Raw genomic sequence first — 18,417 nt, forward strand, 5'->3', positions numbered from 1 at the left:
AAAAATATCTGGCTTGAACTGAAGGATCAATGGAAGTCAGATACAGTTTTGAGCCTCAGTATGGAGACTTCTAAATGTGTCAATCTGCCCTTCCACCAGATTAACTGAGTAAGGGACTTAGAATTAGACTTTTAAAAAAGCATTTGATAGCACAATTCTGACTACTTTTGGCTTATTGAAATAAACTGAGAACTGAGAATATGTGGAAGACATATTTGCAGCCTCAGCACATTTACCCTCGTTTCTTATGAGTCACAGATTTAAATATGACTGCATGGGTAAGTCTCAAACCATTTCCTCAATCTTATTCAGAACCTGTAATGTATGGATCCATTAGCAGTTCTTGTGTTCACATTCTTACAGCGATGGGGATAAAACACCATAATAAAAATCATTATGAGCGAGTTTCCTACAATATTTAATGGCACTGCAACAACACTTTTGAATCTGCAGCATGAAACAGACAGCGCTACCCATTTACTATACACTTTAAAAAATAACTTTACAAAGTTGTACACTAAATTTTGGTCTTTCTACTTATTTTTTTTTTTATTATTTTTTAATGTGCCACTTGCTGATTCTTTGTAACTTTCTATGAAATTTACTAGCATTTCTGAGTGAAAATTGTTTTTCAGTGTAGTCCAATTCCTGAATGAATGACTCTTACAAGACATTTCTTTTTAGCAAATCAGTTACAAATAGTGCAATCTGTTTAATCTAATTTCCAAATAAATTACTCTAAATGTGTAGTCACATTTACTGCTTTTCTGCAAATTTTTATTGGTTTATTGGAGTCCACATGATGTTGTGAGGAAAAAATATTTCCCAATGCAGATTTTACAAAAGGTTTAAGCTGGTCACGTCGATTTGTCGCGTTGACAAAATGAAATATGCTTAGTTTGAAAGTGACTTCTCTTCTTGGCAATACATTTAGCTAAACTGGTGGCTTGTTCATGTAAAATCTGCTTAACCCCCACTGAAAGTCTCAGCCTCAGATGTTGCACCAATGGACCGTTGGCTGAACGTCTGATGAATATGGCACAAAAAAACTGCAAACACGTTTTGAAGTCGTCATCTGATTGGTTGAATTATACAGGATTTCCGGGAGACGTGTGTATCAAGTTATTTAACGTTCTGCCTGGAAACAAAGATGCCATGATGCCAAACACCCTCATGGAAGAAGAAAACCATCATGTTTACGACTATGACAATGAAGGTCCCGGATCTCCTGCCATTAGTCTGAAGGTCTGGCTACGTGAGACTAGAATTCGCCTTATAGTTTTTTCTAAAAATCTTACATTTCTGTTAAATTTCTACAAATCTTACAAATTCATATGAAATGACCACCTTGTAAAATATTAATGTTTTCATTAGAGATTGGGTTGTGCAGTTCATATATCAATAGATAATTGAAAAAAGACACAGGACCTTTTTGACAGTGAAACCTTTCTTCTTTTTAGTGAATCAAAACGGCTGAAACAGTGTAGTCTAAATTTACAAATGAATGACTCTTAAGGTTTTTATTTATTTATTTATTTATTTATTTACATACAGCACAACCAGAGTAGTTTAGTGGATCAAGGTCCTTTATAATGGCCATATTTCACAACTGATTCACATAAAAGGGAACTAGGGATTGTAAGACACACAGCATATGTTTGATGCTATCTGCAAAATGTAATAATTTTTGTCTGAATTCCTATATTTGAGCACCTATTGTCCCATCAAAGTCTAATAGATTTACAAGTTAAGACTAGCTTTCAACAGACTGTCCTTACATATTATAAGAGGCATTAATCAAGTGGCTGAATTATCATTGTAATCAAACAACTTGGAGTCAAAACAGAGATATGCTTGGGTACAAAGTGACTTCCTATCAGGGAGTCTCACCACCAGAGCTCCCTCCCCTGCTGTTATAGCTGGCTGCTGACGTGTTTATTTGTGTGCGATGGTGCTTACAGATGTTTCCCTAACCAGCTGCAATGCCCCAATCATCCCATTCCCTCTGCATGTGAATCAGTGTATTCACCCATCACAATAAGCTCTGGAAAAACAACAGCACTGCACAGACCACATACTGTTCTCGACTCAACAGCGCTGGGGAGAAGACAGAGACATGCTTGATATCACATTACCAACACCATGTTGGTATATGCTTTAGTCCAATGCAAAACCCAAAGCAGCTTTGCTGGTCCAAAATAATTCAAATAAGAGAAGAGTGAAAAAAAAATGACGTGATGTGTAGCCAAGTATGGTTTCCCATACTCGGAATTTGTGCTCTACATTTAACCCATCCAAGAGCACACACATAGCAGAGAGTAGTGAACACACACACCAACACACAACATGAACACACACCCAGAATAGTGGGCCATTTTTGCTACAGTGTCCGGTGGAAGTTTGGGGATTCAGTGCCTTTCTCAATGGTTTCACCTCAGTTGTGGTATTGAGGGTGGAGGAGTCATCTCTCATTTGGTCATTCACTCTTCCCACCTACAATCCCTGCCGGTACCAAGACTCAGACCCGTGACCTTTAGGTTACAAGTCCGATGCTCTAACCATAAGGCCATGACTGTCCCCTATGAACATAATGAAGCAAATGATGTAAATCTGATTCTTTGGCCATTAGTTGTTTTGAAAGGAGTTACTATAAGTTCTCAAATTTATAGGAAGCAGATTTTAGTGACCCAATATACCATACCAAATTTAATTTAAAATTATATGAATAATAATATTAAAAATATTAACAATAACATTGGTTGAATGGAAGGAAATCTTAACATTAATCTCAAGACTTAATAATTTTACACTGTCTTTTAGTTTGAGTTTAATTTGTGTGTTTCGTTTCTAAAGATTTTTAGAATTTTGATGATTTCACACAATCAGTAGCTATATTCAATTCAATTAAGTTCAAATGTATTTGTAAAGCGCTTTTCACAATACACATACATTATAATTTAGAAGTTTATGTGTCCAAGTTATTTTCATTTCACAAGTTCAAGATAATAGAATCATACAGTTAGATAACATGAATTAATTTTAGGCAGAAGCTTATTAAAGCGATTGTGATCATAATGATTACAATATAGAGACATTTTGGCTGTTGTGCATGTCAATTCATGTTGACATCACCTGGGGTCCTCGCAGGGGTCAGCATCATCTCTTCACAGGTGTTGGATCATCTGAAGTCTTTTTATGAGGCTGGATTCATGCTGGAGCTGGCAAAATCTCTAGTTACCTCGAGATGGGCATACTGGGGTAGCAACAGGAAGACAAATGGAAAAGAATTAGCATAATTGCTGTTCATAATGTTTCAAGCGAAAAATATGATTGTGACTTTTGTGATCTGATCTAACTAGGAACAAGTGTATGAGATTCATTATGTGAATGCTTGTCTGAAGAGATATTGTATTTAATCTAGATTTATGTATTTAATGTATTTTATCTAGATATGTATTTAATCTAGATTTAAACAGAGAGAGAGTGTGTTTGAGCCCCGGACATTATCAGAAAGATTGTATCAGAGTTTAGGAGCCAGATAAGAAAATGCTGTACCTCCTTTATTGGACTTAGGTACTACTATGATTTTGAGCCAGTATACTAAAGTCCAGAGTTTTGTGACCTTATAAGCGTGATGGATTGCAGGGCATGAAAAGATCTGTTAAATATACAGGAGCTAAACCATTTAGTGCCTTACAGCTCAGTAGCAATATTTTTTAAATCAATACAGAACTTAATAGGTAACCAGTGTAGAGATGATATAGAGATGATACAATGTGGAGATGATATTGTTTGTGGTGTTCAGGACTATACATGTTAATCTTTGAGAGCCTATTTATTGCCATCTATAGTATATTCATTTACTTTATAGTTTTGTCCATCATTTTAAGGACATCAACATTATTCCCTGCTGTCCTGAATCAGAACAGATTTGCCATCCATTTTAAGGTCCCAACCTCTCAGCTGAGAACCACTTAATACATTTTAGGGACAAAGATAAATGGCAATGAGTGGAGAAACTCTTCAATTATATGGAATAAAATTCTACTGCTGATGAAAATCCAAAATCTTCAACACAGAAGTATGAAAACAGTTATTAAATTTCTAAATCTTCAACACACCAACTCATCGCAGATGGTCCGCAGTGACTTGCCAGTCTCACATAGCAAGCAATTTCCCCCACAGATGCACCCTCTTGAGCCTTTCCCTATTTTTCATATGAATCCTCAGGTCAGGGCAAGAGCCGTGACTGTTCAGCCCCTTCTGATGATAGCAATCAGTCAATGTGGAGTGACACATCCAATATTGCCCAGCTACTCTTTAGAGACAGATCAGTTGTTAGTACAATTCCCCTCACTAGTTCAACACAGATAAAGCAGAACCAACAGAAAACAAAGGAAATTAATGCATAATTTTCTTTTTCGCATGTTTTATGGTTCTCTTCCTTTTGCATCCTCTGGGTGTTTCGGTTGTTGAGCTAAGCGCAAGAGAATAAAATAATGAGTTTTGTTTCAGAAGATAGATGGGGAAATTTAGTTGGTTTGCACACTGTACATGTTTGTTTAAAGTGGGTGCCCTTAATGTCCACAGTCACCACGTTTAGGGTTTCCAGACCTCCAGTATAAAACAGAATCATATTGTTTTTAAGGGAACATAATCACATTAATCCACATGGGATGTAGTTTCCCCCCTATTGCTGCAGTATTTATTAAATTTGATTCCTTATACTGAAACTTGTAAACCTGTTGCCCATTAGTTAAAGGAGGGGTTTTTGAAATTACAAGTCATCCACAATTATTACTTTTGGAGTTACTTCCCAAACACTGCCTGGAAATGACAGCCACACTTTAAATTGATTTTTAATGCCAGCTTTTGGGCAGCACTTATTAGACCAATGTGTAGCCTATATGCTGTATAGACCATGACAGAGGGTTGAACAAAAATGTTCATTGTTTTGCTATTAAATATTTAAATGATGTAAGCTGATATGGGAGCTGGGCGGTAACAGATAAAAAACATGTCACAGTGTGAATAAGCAAAAGCTTTTGAGTACGCTGTAATTGTTTGGAATAAAAACTAATCTTGAAGTAAAGTTAGCTGGGAGCGTTAGAGTAACAGGTAGGCTAAAATACATGAAAGCCCTCTGTGGTCACTGGATAATAGTGTCAGCTCATGAATAATTGAAGTAAAGGCGAGCAGACATCTGTTGGTTGGGTTGACGAGTGAGAGGCGCGTTCTCGTTTCGTTTTGGGTTGTGACGTAATTCGGCTGCTGCGAACGCGTTCGAGCTTGTATGGTAGTATGCCACCTGTGTGTTACCACACTTTGGGTGAACTTGTGAACTCCGTATCTATCTAATAACTATGAATTACGTACTTATGTTTTCCACAGCTTGAAATGTAAACGACATGCGCTCAAACTTGCGGCTCAGAGGTTGGAAGTGCTCTCAGTCGACTCCCAACGTTAATGAGGTAAGAGAGACTTAACCAACGATTTACATAGTAGACTACAGTATGCAGATTGTATCGGATATTGTTTGAACATTTTTAAAGTGTAGTTCAAAAGCTTTCAAAAGTCATACATGTCGATCTCAAACTGACAAAACGTTTTGATTATGTATTAATGATGACTTAGGCTAATATATGCGATATAATAATATTAGTGTTATTTCACATGTGTTTAAATATCTTAAAATATCATTATATTTGCCTATTATAAGAAATTTAAAACTATACTAATTAATTTACAACAAACATATTTGTTTCTGTAATACATGCATAAAAACTACAAATAAAAAAATGTTCAAGGTTATCCTTTCTGCATGCATAATAACCAGACCTCTATCTAGTAGATCTATGATTATAGGTATCAAAATTATTTAAATTGTGTAAAGCAGTGTGGAATATGATAATGATGATGATGATGATGATGATATTTATTCTTTTAAAAGAGTCTAAGTACCTCGTCTCACATTGTCCTTAATTTCCGGTGCATGTAGAAAAGTGTTTCTCAGTTCCTCTTCAGGAACTCGATCTGCGTCGAGAACGAATGGGGAACGCGTCCAGCGTGACGTCTCTGTATAACGTGTATAATCAGTCCAATGGAAGGGCGAGACATCATAGGCGGGTGACGTCAGAGACCAGGAAGCATAAAACCATGAGCGGCAAAGCCGGTAATCAGCCTCAAAGGATGAAGCAAGTGCCGGCCAGAGATGCCGGAAGTGTAGCACTGCGACGCAGCGTCTCGTTCCTTCGAGGAACCAGGGTTACATACGTAACCTTAGACGTTCTTCTTCAGGAACTCGAGCTGCGTCGAGAACGAATGGGGAACTAGAATGCCCACGCCGCCAGACTTTCAAATCTCTGCCTAGTATGGAAGAGCACAGCTAAAGCAAGAGAAGGAGCCTGACAGAATTAGGGGACAACCCGTCCAATGGCCAAACTTCAGAAGGAGTGAGTCTTGACCCCCAGGAGAGGGGAGATCAGTTTTACGCGTTCCCCATTCGTTCTCGATGCAGCGTCTTGTTCCTTTGAGGAACCAGGGTAACATATGTAACCTTAGACGTTTTTCAGCATATGCTTTCATAATGTTGACTGAACATTCACTTTGTTCTTTGTAATTGCTTATTATTTAAATCTGTGAGTCAAACTTCAGTATTTAAACTTTAGTCTTGTGGTGTGTGATCAGGTTTTGGTAATAAATTTGGAGGTTTGCTATTGTAATTGGAAACAACAGCTTCAGCCACACTATTTGGCCTTTCCTGTAAATCAGCAGTGATCCATTGTAAATAAAATTAAGGTGTCAACTGTGTAAATTAACAGTAATTTCTAAAACACTAGTGTTTATTTTTAAAGATTTCTGTTTTATCAAGCAGAGGATTGTGTTTGTTAAACATTTTCATTTTGTTTTCACACAGCATTTCTTTTGCCTTCACCTGAGACTTTTCTGACATAATACTTAGTTCATGGGCATCCCAGCTGATAATCGTGACAACCACATTTCTGATATGCTTTTGATTACTCAGTTTATCGCACAGTTTGTACAATGATTTTATTTTACCATAGACTTCTATTGAAAGTGCATTTTCTATGCTGAATATACTTTTTTATACTGTTAAAAACTCTAATCAGCTAGATATTAGACATGTTTAAAGCTTGCTTGCCAATTCAACTAGTTCATGAGGAAATTCTATTTGTTTCTTGTCAATGAATTGATCAAACCAGTTCATACAATATATTGGTATGAACAATTCATTAATGAAACCATCTTAAATTCATCAAGTACATTTATTGAAAAGTCATGAGAACTCTGCCCTTGTACATCTAATATGTATCTAACCCAGAATATTCCTGTAATATTTTGTAAAAGTTAAGCGTCATACTAAAGGTCTTATACTTCACAGGCAGTGGATAATGAGTATTGCTGGCACCAAAATGCCAGGACACCATGGAGGAGTCTGAGGACTAGATTGGAGCACCCAGGGATTGGAAGGCGAACACCCCTGTTTTTATCTGGCTCTACATCATTTGATGAATCCTGGAAATCAGAAAACACGTCTAGTCCTTTTTTATTCCTGGGTCGGACACGCAGTGTCCCTGAAGCTCTCCACTGCTACAGCAGACCCACTTTACGGTCAAGCTTCTCCTCGATCACCATCACCGCTCGGAGTTTGTCTCCTAAAGGGGATTGTACAGCTTATTTAAACTCAACCTTTCGTCCTCCGAACATGCCTGACAGACCACCCTCTCTCATGGCCCACAGAGAAAATAAAACTCTTCAAATCATTGTTGGCACTCCAGTGCCTCCTAGACACAGGACAGTTGTGGTGACGGTGACCGAGAACAGAGAACAGCATTGTGTCAGCGAGACCCCCAGCAGTCCCCAAGCTCCACCAGTCCATGAGCACAGCTACACAGAGGAAGAAGACCAAACAGACTCTTTGCCCCCTGTAAAACGTCATATATTCCGCTCCTGTGCCCATCTGGAGCTCCTACCATCCAAGCTGTCCAGAGCTACTCTATACTTGGACAAATCCCTCTCAATCTCTCTTGGACAGACTTTGTATAGATCCACTCTGTCCCTTTCCCTTAGAAAACCATCTTTTACTCAGACCCCTGAGAAACCCGAAACGATGATTCAGACTAAAAGGTCCTACAGTGACTGGGACATGGCGAACATTGCCGTTGATGGAACAGAAAGGGTGTCCCAGCAACCGAATAATGGTTCAATCATCAATGGCAGTGCCTTTAAAATTAATACTAGCTTTGGCTCCGACATGCTGTGTTCCACTTTAACATCATTGCCATTCAGAACAAGGTGCCACTCATCTTCTGCTGCCTTCAGACTGAATGGAAAGGCTAATGATGTCTTAGGGCCTCCACAGAGCAATCTAAGAGCCAGACAGGCATTCAGCGAGCCATCAGGTACCTATATCACCTCCATGTTCCTCAGCAGCCATGCAAATGTATCCATCCTCTCTCTCTTTCTTTTGCTCTCATTTATTCTGCAGCATTGCTGCGGCATTCCTTTCTGACACACTGTGTGATATCTTAGCCAGTGCGGTTTCATTTCAACATCTCTTACTCTGGTTGCACACCTTGTGATTGTTGGCTCATGCATTGTTAATGGGACAGCCTTCCCTCAAGCTCCTTTGGGAATGGGAATGCATTATCAGAAAAACTATAAATGGCTTTGTGAAAACAAAAGAATGCACCTAGAAAGTGAATAGAGTGTGCCAGCTCAAGTGGGTCAATCAGATGTCAGATAAAATGGCCCGCTGTTGCAAATTGGCAGAATAGGTTTAATCTAACATTATTTGATACAGAGTGCATGGCTGGGTATCCAGAGATTGAATGAAATCTGTTAAATCTGTAAGTTTGCTGCAAGGCAGCATTTCGGATTTTAACAGAGAGAGTCTTGATCTTGGAAGAATGAGATACTTTTCAAGTAAAGCCAAGTAGCGGACTGAAGCATTATCAGCATTTGATGCTGGTATTTTACATTTATTTATCTTGCAGGACAACTAGTAGATGCACAGTCAGGACAAGACTCCTTTTTTTTATATAAAGGAAGTAGCTAGTAAGGTAGAGCTATTGAAAAGAAAATAGGGTGAGTTTCAATCTTCTTATGTGAGATGATGCATCATTGACTCCACATTACCTTGCATCTAAAGTATATTGGTTTCTCTGGCCCCTATTCTGGCTCTGTACATCTAAACACATGATCTTTTGCATGTGGTCCGTGAGGCGTGTGATGGCACAGCAGCATGACTGGGCTCTGATGAACTAACACCAGCTAGGGAGGGAGGGTGCACAAGGCCACTTAGCCACAAGTCTTAGTTTATTTATGTGCCAATCCTTCACTGTCCTTTTGCAACCCTCTGCATCTGTCTCTTTCTCACAGATTCTGACATGCTTTAATGAATAGGATTTTAACTTTTATTTCAGAGCCAATTTTGAATAAAATGGCGGAGTCCCCTGTGATGATCAAGAGCTTGAATGTGCTCAGTGTGAAATGCCATGAAAATGCAACATCATACTCTTCCTTTAGCGGATCAAGTGACAAGAGCTTCCAAAAGAACCTGAATATTACAAAATTAATTTGACATGACCCAAGAGAAATGAACCTAAAGAAAACATTACCGTCTACAGCCACAAGAGGGTGCTCTATGCTGCTCAGTGCTCCTGTAGTCTACACTGAAGACATAGAGCGCCCTCTCGCGGCTGTAGATGGTAATGTTTTCTCTTGGTTCTTGGTTCTAAATAAATGCGACTTATAGTCCAGTGCGACTTAGATATGTTTTTTTTCCTCATCATGACGTATTTTTGGACTGATGCGACTTATACTCAGGTGCGACTTATAGTATGTCTAGTCCCCCCCCCCCCCCCCCAATATAAAAAAAATATTTACCAACTGTGTTGAAAGGTTCTACAATAGAGCTGAAGATCTTTGCCTGAACCCGATGGGACCCGACGGGTTCGGTCGGGTTCGGGCTTAATTTATATCATCTTACGCGTGCTCGGGCCGGGCTCATGTGATCATGTGATCACTGCTGCCTTCAGACATCATGTGATGTGTTTCGACTAGCGCGAGAAAGATGCGAAAATGAATGCTGAGTAGGTGTAACGGAGGCTTGCCTCTGGTTATTACGTTTTGGTTGCACCAGCAACTAAAGCAAAGTCTGAGGTGTGGAAAGGTTTTGACCGTGTTTATAATGAGAATAATGAGTGAATAATAACGCACCATCAGTGAGCACAGGAACGCGCTGAAATCATCTACAGTGAATTCAATAATTTTCCTCCACAAAAACATGTAGACCTAGCCTAATCTCTGTGACTAAAGGTTTTTCAAATGATAACTAAATATTCATTGAGTCTTAAATGCATAACGTGGACAGAGTATTTATTGGCATTATTCTTTTATTAAATGTCAGCTGCTAGTGTGAAGCAAATCCGGTGGAGCCTTTATCTTAATTTCGTTATTGCCAAATACCCATCTTAATTTTAAAATTTATCTTAATTTAATTTGTTAAAAATGACTCATTTTTATTGGTGCGTTGGTCTATTTATAGGCTAAATGAGCCTATGTCTAGAATGCTGAGATGTTACGATGTCACAGAGGACTTATTTTATTTCTTTATTCCAACTTCCAAGTGGTCTAGTCTACGTTAGTTATGAATAAATTATGTTAAAACATGTATAAATGACTCATTCTTGACAAAAGGCAAAAGAGCTGTGTGTGTGCGCACATTTAAATAATGTCGGGCTGTAAACGGGTTCGGGCTCTTAAAAAGCTGTCATTCAAAATGTACTTGTCGGGCTCGGGTCCTGTCGTGCCTAACTTTTAAGGCCCAATTACAGCTCTATTCTACAAACTATTTAGTCAGTAAACATACCACTACATATTTTTTTCAGTTATAAAACACTACACAGAAACTTAGACATCATATTAGGGATTTATTTGAGCACTAGAAAAATACAATAAGAATAATTTGAGTAAGAAAAATAAAAAAGATTTAACTTTGTATGCCAATTACAGAACATCCTGAGATTGCTAGAAATTCAGCATTTACAATGAATTACAATGAAAATACGTGCTGATGTACTGATGGCCAGTTAAAGTGGTAATAATACAAATGGTGCATCAGAGCGCGCGTCAGGAGCCGTCATGAGAGAGTGGCAGAATTCAAATAAACAATCTTCTGCCTTTCTTTCACTTTTTTTTTGTGAATCATCTCATTCTGTTTGTGACACTGTATGCTGCAAAACCATGCCGTTTTTTTACTACCAAGACGCAGTTTCTGGAGCATGAGTTATTCCATAACGGACACAAACAATTCTGTCCCTGAAGAACTGAAATGTAAACAAAGGAATTATGATCCATATTACAATGGTATTGGTTCATTGGACTAAACGTGCTCCATGAGATGTTGTTTAGTGGACCCTTACCTTTCTTACTAAACAGGGATTTACAGCTGTGGATGTGTTTATGACTCGTTATTTACTGCGTTCTTCATGTTTTGATGTGTACTGCTTACACAAATGTAGCAAATACAGTCTTTATAAGCTTTCCATTGAAAAACAGCGATCTGTCGTTGATCCTTTAGGCTTAGATCTTTATAGTGTTATATAGTTTGTCAAGATTACATTTTTACTGTTTCATTTAATCTATTCGTAAACATTGACACGTGCGAGTTGAGGGGAGTTGAGGATGCAGGCGTCAGGGTGCAGGCTAACAGGTTTTAATCAAATCCTGAAAAAAGTAGAAAAAATAAATAATGTCCTGCCACATTTCCTCTCATTTAATATTCATTGCTTTTAAATACTAAGAAGTTCACAAACCCTATAGTGGACTTTTCACCTGCATGTCTTACACTGTTTCTATGTACCACTACTTCTGTGTATTGCAATGGTAATTGCAGGTAAAAGTGTGTTATAGTGTGTGCTTATCAGGTTGTGTGCTAAGGAACTATTCTAACATCATTATTTATCATTACAGGAGTCACTCAGGTGCATCTAAGGGCCCCTCATGAGGTCAGAACAGTGTTCCACACTGCTGAGAAAGTCAGGAGACCCACTGAGTACCTGGTTTCTCCTCATTTAACTAACTGCACCTGTGGGTCCAAGACTGACCAGCAGGACACAGGACACCTGTCACTTAGCTTGAGGGTATGGTTTTACTGGAGGAATCTGACTACCATCAGGTTTTCCTTAGGGTTTGTTCAGACAGACAGAACACAACAGATTTATTGGGGCAACTGACTCTTTTTAAAAAAAAATCTGAACTGCAAAGATATATGCAAACCATTATAAACACATCCACATGTAGTAAATTATTTACTTGCAAAATATTGATACTGATAAGCATATTATTATCCTCATGTTATGACCGATATTAAAATTCTGTACAAACGTTTTTTTTTACATTACATTTTAAATGCTACAACTTAATTTAGGCATCACAGCATTTTAATGTACAATGTAATAAATTGGATACCCATTTTGAGATTTGCTATAAAAAACAGACAAACAAAGAAATCCTCTGTGAATCAAGTTTACTTAAGTTTACTGCCTTCCTGAACACTCAAAATATGGCATATTATATATATATATATATATATATATATATATATACACCCCAGCATTTCACTGTGGCACAAACCTTGTGTTCATATCCAAATGTGTGTAGGAGGCTCTTGAACGGTTTCGTCCAGATTTCATCTCTAGCTCTCAGAATCGGCTGCGACGATTGGAACTGAGGGCCAGAGAGAGGCGGGGCTTACAAACAGCTGAATTTATCATAGGCGTGGAGACAGCTAACTGTAGGCGGAACTGCTCCAAGCCAAACCCACTTAGTGGTAAGATGCTCCGTTTTCATTAACATCCTCCCTATGCACAGTTGAAGGAGCTGTGATGAAAACCTGTGCTGCAGCAATGCAGTCTCAATTTTATTGCTATAACCATTCAACCAGGTATCAACAGTAGCAATGAACAATTAATTGGTAATGGTGTGTCAGTGGGCCAACATTGAGTATAAGGGTCATCAACTTCAGATTTTTAAGGCAAGCACATTGCAGTGAGACACATTACTAATGCTGTCACAGGATGACATGATTCAGTGCTGCAGTGAAACATTTGGTGCATTAGAAGTTTGGTAATATCAGAACAAACTTGAGGTGGGACAGACTTATTAAAAGCAAACAGATACAATAGAGATCTCAAAGACCTCTGCATGTTTCACTGCGGCCCTGTTAAGAATGAACAATGAATCTTAAAAAGTCCATGACAAGTCCTATTGCTCCTACAGCTAACTGATGCCCCCTATTGGCTCCAATAGAATTCTGTAAAAATGTTCTCATTCATAAGTTACTGTATGTGCAACTGCAATATTTGTTCATAAGCTTATAAATGCTTAAAACGTTTATTGATTTGTAAGGCTAGGCCAAGAAGGTCACAGACTAGCATGACCTTTAAAAAAACTGAAATTGAAGAATAAAATGTAACGATTAAATATAAAGCTTTGTAACAACCTTTCCATTTCACTTTAATTTTTTTATTTCCCTGCTGTATGTGTGTTTTGAAGATAACCTTTTCAAACCCAGGGACAGAGCCATCTCATGCAAGGAGATGCAGTGGAGATCCAGGCGGTGAGTTTTTGCATACACACACTCATAATATCACACATGCATCAGTGCTTGTCATGCACAATATGACCCCTTTCTGAAAAGGAGAGTGTTTGCTTATCTCTCTGCTTGAACAAATGCCACCAAATCAGATGAAGTAAAGTGGATAAAAGCATATATGGACATATATATCAATATATCATATATGGATAGTATATCTAGATATTTCCATGTGTGTTTGTGTTTGTCTGTTTGGATGAAAAGTAGATGAATCACTTCCTATTTCCACCTACACTTCACTTTTTTCATGTCATTATGCATTCATCATCCTGAGTCTGCGCTTATAGGATTTACAACAAACTCCCTGAGGTGACCAAAAAGAAGGAGGAGGAGAGGAAGAGGCTGGTGTTGGAAACCAACAGACTGAGGGCAGAGGTGTTCAAAAAGGTTAAGCTTTAAATCTCAACCTGCTATTATAGATTTCCACCATTTATTTTTGATGCATAGATGCATTTCTGTGTTTTTTTTTTTTTTTTTGCTTACACTTTACAATAGTTTTATTTGTTAAAAGTTTAACTTTCTATCTATTATACAGGACAGGCATGCTAAAAGGCCCTCTCTTGTTTGAAGGGGGAAAAAATGTCACTCTACATCTTAATTTGATGTGGTTTTTGAAATTTTCATTTAGAGTTATATTATTTTAATATATAAATAATTTATTAATTTAACTGCTTCAGTCATCTTGTGGGCCCCCTTGGAAGTTTGCTGAGGCCCCCCTCGTGGGCACTGGACCCCTGGTCGAGAACCACTTATCTAGGATATAAATTACAGTATGTGCTTGACTATAGCCCTTATTTAGTAATTTGCTTGTGACTTGCCTTTTTAAAGAACCCCAAGATTTAAAAATTCCTGTTTGCTGTATGACAGTGCATAATTTTTTAACAAAACGTGAAAGTGGCTTCAAATAGCGGCATCCACAGAAATAAAAACCACATTCACTAAAATCCCATAATAATTCATGAAGGAAAACACATTGAATTAGCCTTCCGGATTGGCCTATAAATTGACGTCATGACCGAGTGGCTGTGTTCCTTTGTGCTGATGCTGTAACAGTGAACACTCTAAAGTGATTCTCTAGACTGACCTTAAATGACCCCCGTAAGGACAAATAAACATGAGGCTTTTGTCTCCTAATGTGTTCTGTCACAACTGTCAGCACAAGTGTTTCAGCAGGGATGGAACTTGTGCTGCCCTGTGAAAATCTTCCCTCCGGTTAGAAACAGCAGGTGCTGTGTGGTGCCAGACTGTCGGATCTCACCTTTTACCTCTGTACTGAGGTATCCAAAGATATATAGAGGCTCATGAGGGGCATTCATGCAGGGATCCAGCAGTGCTTCACAGCAGATTGGAAATGATAATATACAACATGAGCATTACATTTATCTTGTTGGGCCCTTGAGAAAACCCACTTAAGGGTATAGTTTACCGAAAAATGAAAACTGTCATTATTTATTCACCCTCATGTAGTTCCATGTAGACTTAGTTTCTTCACACAAAGAGGCATTTTAAAGACTGTGTTGGTCATTTTTTTTACCGTGAAATTACAACTTTTTGTAAATGCACTATAAAACAAGGATAAAATATAATTGAAGTCTACTGATGTCATATGATAAATTTAAGCTGTTATTCATTGCTTGACAGAATTAAAAATTTCAGTTTTGATCCGTTTGACAAAACTAGTCTTAATGATTAACTAACTGGACTTCGCTGATTTTTGAATATGGTTCATAGACTCAATGATTCAGTCACAACAATTATTGATGTAAAAGCTCCAATGAAGAAGGGATAACCAGTGAATGACTTACATTTATCACCCAAAGCCCTCATATGACTTAATGCTTATTTTGCACAAGTCATATGAGCCACTTTTATGATCATTTTAAGGTACTCTTGCATCCTTTCTGAAGCTCCCCAATCATTTGAACAGATTTACTAGTACATTATACAGAATGTCTCCTTTGGTGTTGCAGAGGAAAAAAGAAAGTTATACATCTTTGGTACAACGAGAGAGTGAAGAAATAGAGACAGAAGTTTCTTTTTTACAGAGGTCACATGAATTGTACTTACCTTGTCTTCCAGCAGAGGTCAGTATAGTTCTTCAAATGAATCCTGCCTATCAAACTATTTTAGATATCCAAATTAATTACACTCAAAGCTGATATATTCATGTATTGCTTTTGTTCTTTTCGGCGACAGACACGGTCCTGATACATATGGGACACTTGTGACACAAAGGAGGCTTGTGTCAACAATAATTTCCCTGTTTTTGATGTTTAAGAGTGTTAAATTCCACAACAGGACAGCTTTCACTAGTATTTTGGATGTCTTTGCTGACAGCCTAATTCCTGGATTCCTAAAATGAGTGCCTTTGTAAAATAGAAATCTCTTGTCGGGGTGTGTTGTTTTAATGGGTGTCAAGTCCTGGGAGGCTTATAGTTTGTGTGGCTCCCATGAAGCCCTTCTGTCTCTCAGGTCTGTGGCAGTGATGAATTCTTGATGAGTCAGGCTGAAGATAGAAAGAAGCAGGTGAGGCGAGAGATAGTGAGAGAGATGCCAAAAGAGTTCACAGAGACATTGTTTGTAGCTCATAGTGTGAATAACATCTATGTATCTATACATTTTATATATCGTGTTCCTGTAGCTCAACTGTTAGAGCTTTGCGTTATCAAGCGCAAGATTGGGGGTTCGAACACATGATAGGTAAAAATTGATAGCCTGAATGCACTGTAAGTCGCTTTGGATAAAAGCGTCTGCTAAATGCATAAATTTAATGTATCTTATGTGTGTCCTGTGATATACTTGAACATTGAAAATTCCAGTGACTGATAATGACAATAATTATCACACAATAAGCTAATTTACATTTACTGTATCTTAGAAGTTTCTTTACAGTGTGGAAAAAGCATTAATTAATCTCTTTAAAATTTCATAGTCTGACTGAAAGCATACCAGTCGTCTTCCAGCATGTGTAAATGTTAATCCAATTGCAATGTATATTTGTATATTTACTGTATGTACTGTATTGAATATACGCTGGATGTATATTTAATCCTTCAAATATTTGTATATCATTAAAGTGACAGTAAAGACTTTTACAGTACATTGTTATTACAGTTATGCAGCTTGACCACACATTCATTATATAGTAACTGTGCATTTAATGTGCCGTGCTTACTGAGCATCTTTGTTTTAGAGTTGACTGTTGTTGTTACCACTAAAACTTCAAGGAGTAGTAGTTTCAAAAGGCTTGAAATTTTACCAGTGATGTGACTATTTGTGAATGATCTAACATTTAATTTGAAATATGAGATCTTTTTTTTTTTTTAATTCCTTTAAGAGTTGGCAAAAATCTAGTTCATGACAACAAAAAAAATTCACGAACAAAACATTTGAACTTTTTCTAATCTATACTGGAATATACAGCATCAAAGATATCAAGAGAACCAGGCAGAAAATAAAATGAATACCTCTGAGGATGGAAAAGCCATGATAGCATGATGTGGTTGGAGCACAGATAGCAAGTTAGCATTGCTCCCGGGGGAGATGGCCACCCAGGGGGACTGGAGAATCTGTAGATTACGCAGAGTCACTTCACCACTTCCCTGACCTGAGCATGCAGGTGCTTTTACTAACAGGCTGCTTGCCTGGTTGTAGTTTAATTAAAAGTTTCCTTTCCTTTTTTCCACAGAAAGTTTTGGATCAGATTCTTCAAAGACACGGTGACTGAGGGAAGTGCCTGTTCACAAGATTCATATCCCCCTGCGTTCACCTTGCCTGAGGCAAAGAGCTGAAGACAAGGAAGACCTTTGCAGCTTCCTCCTGAGATCAGAGCTTGGTTTCTGATGCATTGTTCCAAATATAAAACACCTTTTCCTGGACCTGGGGTGAATCCATATGACATAAGAATGCATGACAATATGGGCTGTTATGATAGGTATTTTTGAAAATGCAGTATAAGAACAAGATTCTAGACCTGGTTGGAGTCTGTTTTCTGTTGAGAATATGCTGTAAAATAAATACTGCAGAAGATGGCATGTAAAACATAAAAATGTAGTTTTAAAATATATATTTTACATATTTTTTTCCACCAGTGGAAATGGGTTGACCTTATCTAAAGTTTAAACAATCTGATGTTTAAACAACCCATTACAAAGATTTATTACGTACAGCTTGTTCTGGTATTGAAATGATAGTAATTTGGTTTTTAAAGATCATCAATTATGGTCTCATAGTGTCAAGTAATTATTTGAAAAGAAATAAAGAAAATGCAGAGTTGCCATTTTTGAAACTGCTTTTATTCAGATACATTATGCAATCTTCTCCACATTAAAATGTGGACATTATGTTCTCTTTCTTTAATAGCCAATTTCAGTAAATGACATAATGTTAAAATGCCATGGGATGTATGATAAACAGAGAGTGGCATATATTCCATGGACACTTTTGCCCTGGAAGTGTCAGGGTTTCTGGTGCATAACGTGAAATTTGGGGTAATAGAATTCAGGAGAGAACAGTGTAATGGGAGATTAGTCTGGAAAAGTCAGTGATCAGGTGTTAGATGACAGATTGTATGACATAAAGATAAAGTAGAAAGAAGTAACTTAAGGGTGGAAAACTTGTCTTTATTCAGAAATCAGAATTCAGAGCTGTTTTGGGTGCTTTGAAAGTCTCATGAAAAGAAGAGAGAGTTAATATAGAGTGCCTTGCATACCCAAAAGGAAAGGGGGAATGACCCC

General features: G+C 37.7%; 1 long non-coding RNA gene across 1 annotated transcript; it reads left to right on the forward strand.

Annotated features, from left to right (window-relative positions):
• Positions 1-11,717: 11,717 nt before the first annotated feature.
• LOC132112094 (uncharacterized) lies at positions 11,718-17,946 on the forward strand. Its single transcript, XR_009424887.1, has 5 exons — positions 11,718-12,167; positions 12,688-12,856; positions 13,582-13,645; positions 13,969-14,068; positions 17,370-17,946. It is a non-coding gene; the product is annotated as an uncharacterized LOC132112094 (long non-coding RNA).
• Positions 17,947-18,417: the final 471 nt, after the last annotated feature.

Source organism: Carassius carassius, chromosome 31, assembly GCF_963082965.1.
Source record: "Carassius carassius chromosome 31, fCarCar2.1, whole genome shotgun sequence".
In the NCBI taxonomy this organism is placed as follows: Eukaryota; Metazoa; Chordata; class Actinopteri; order Cypriniformes; family Cyprinidae; genus Carassius; species Carassius carassius.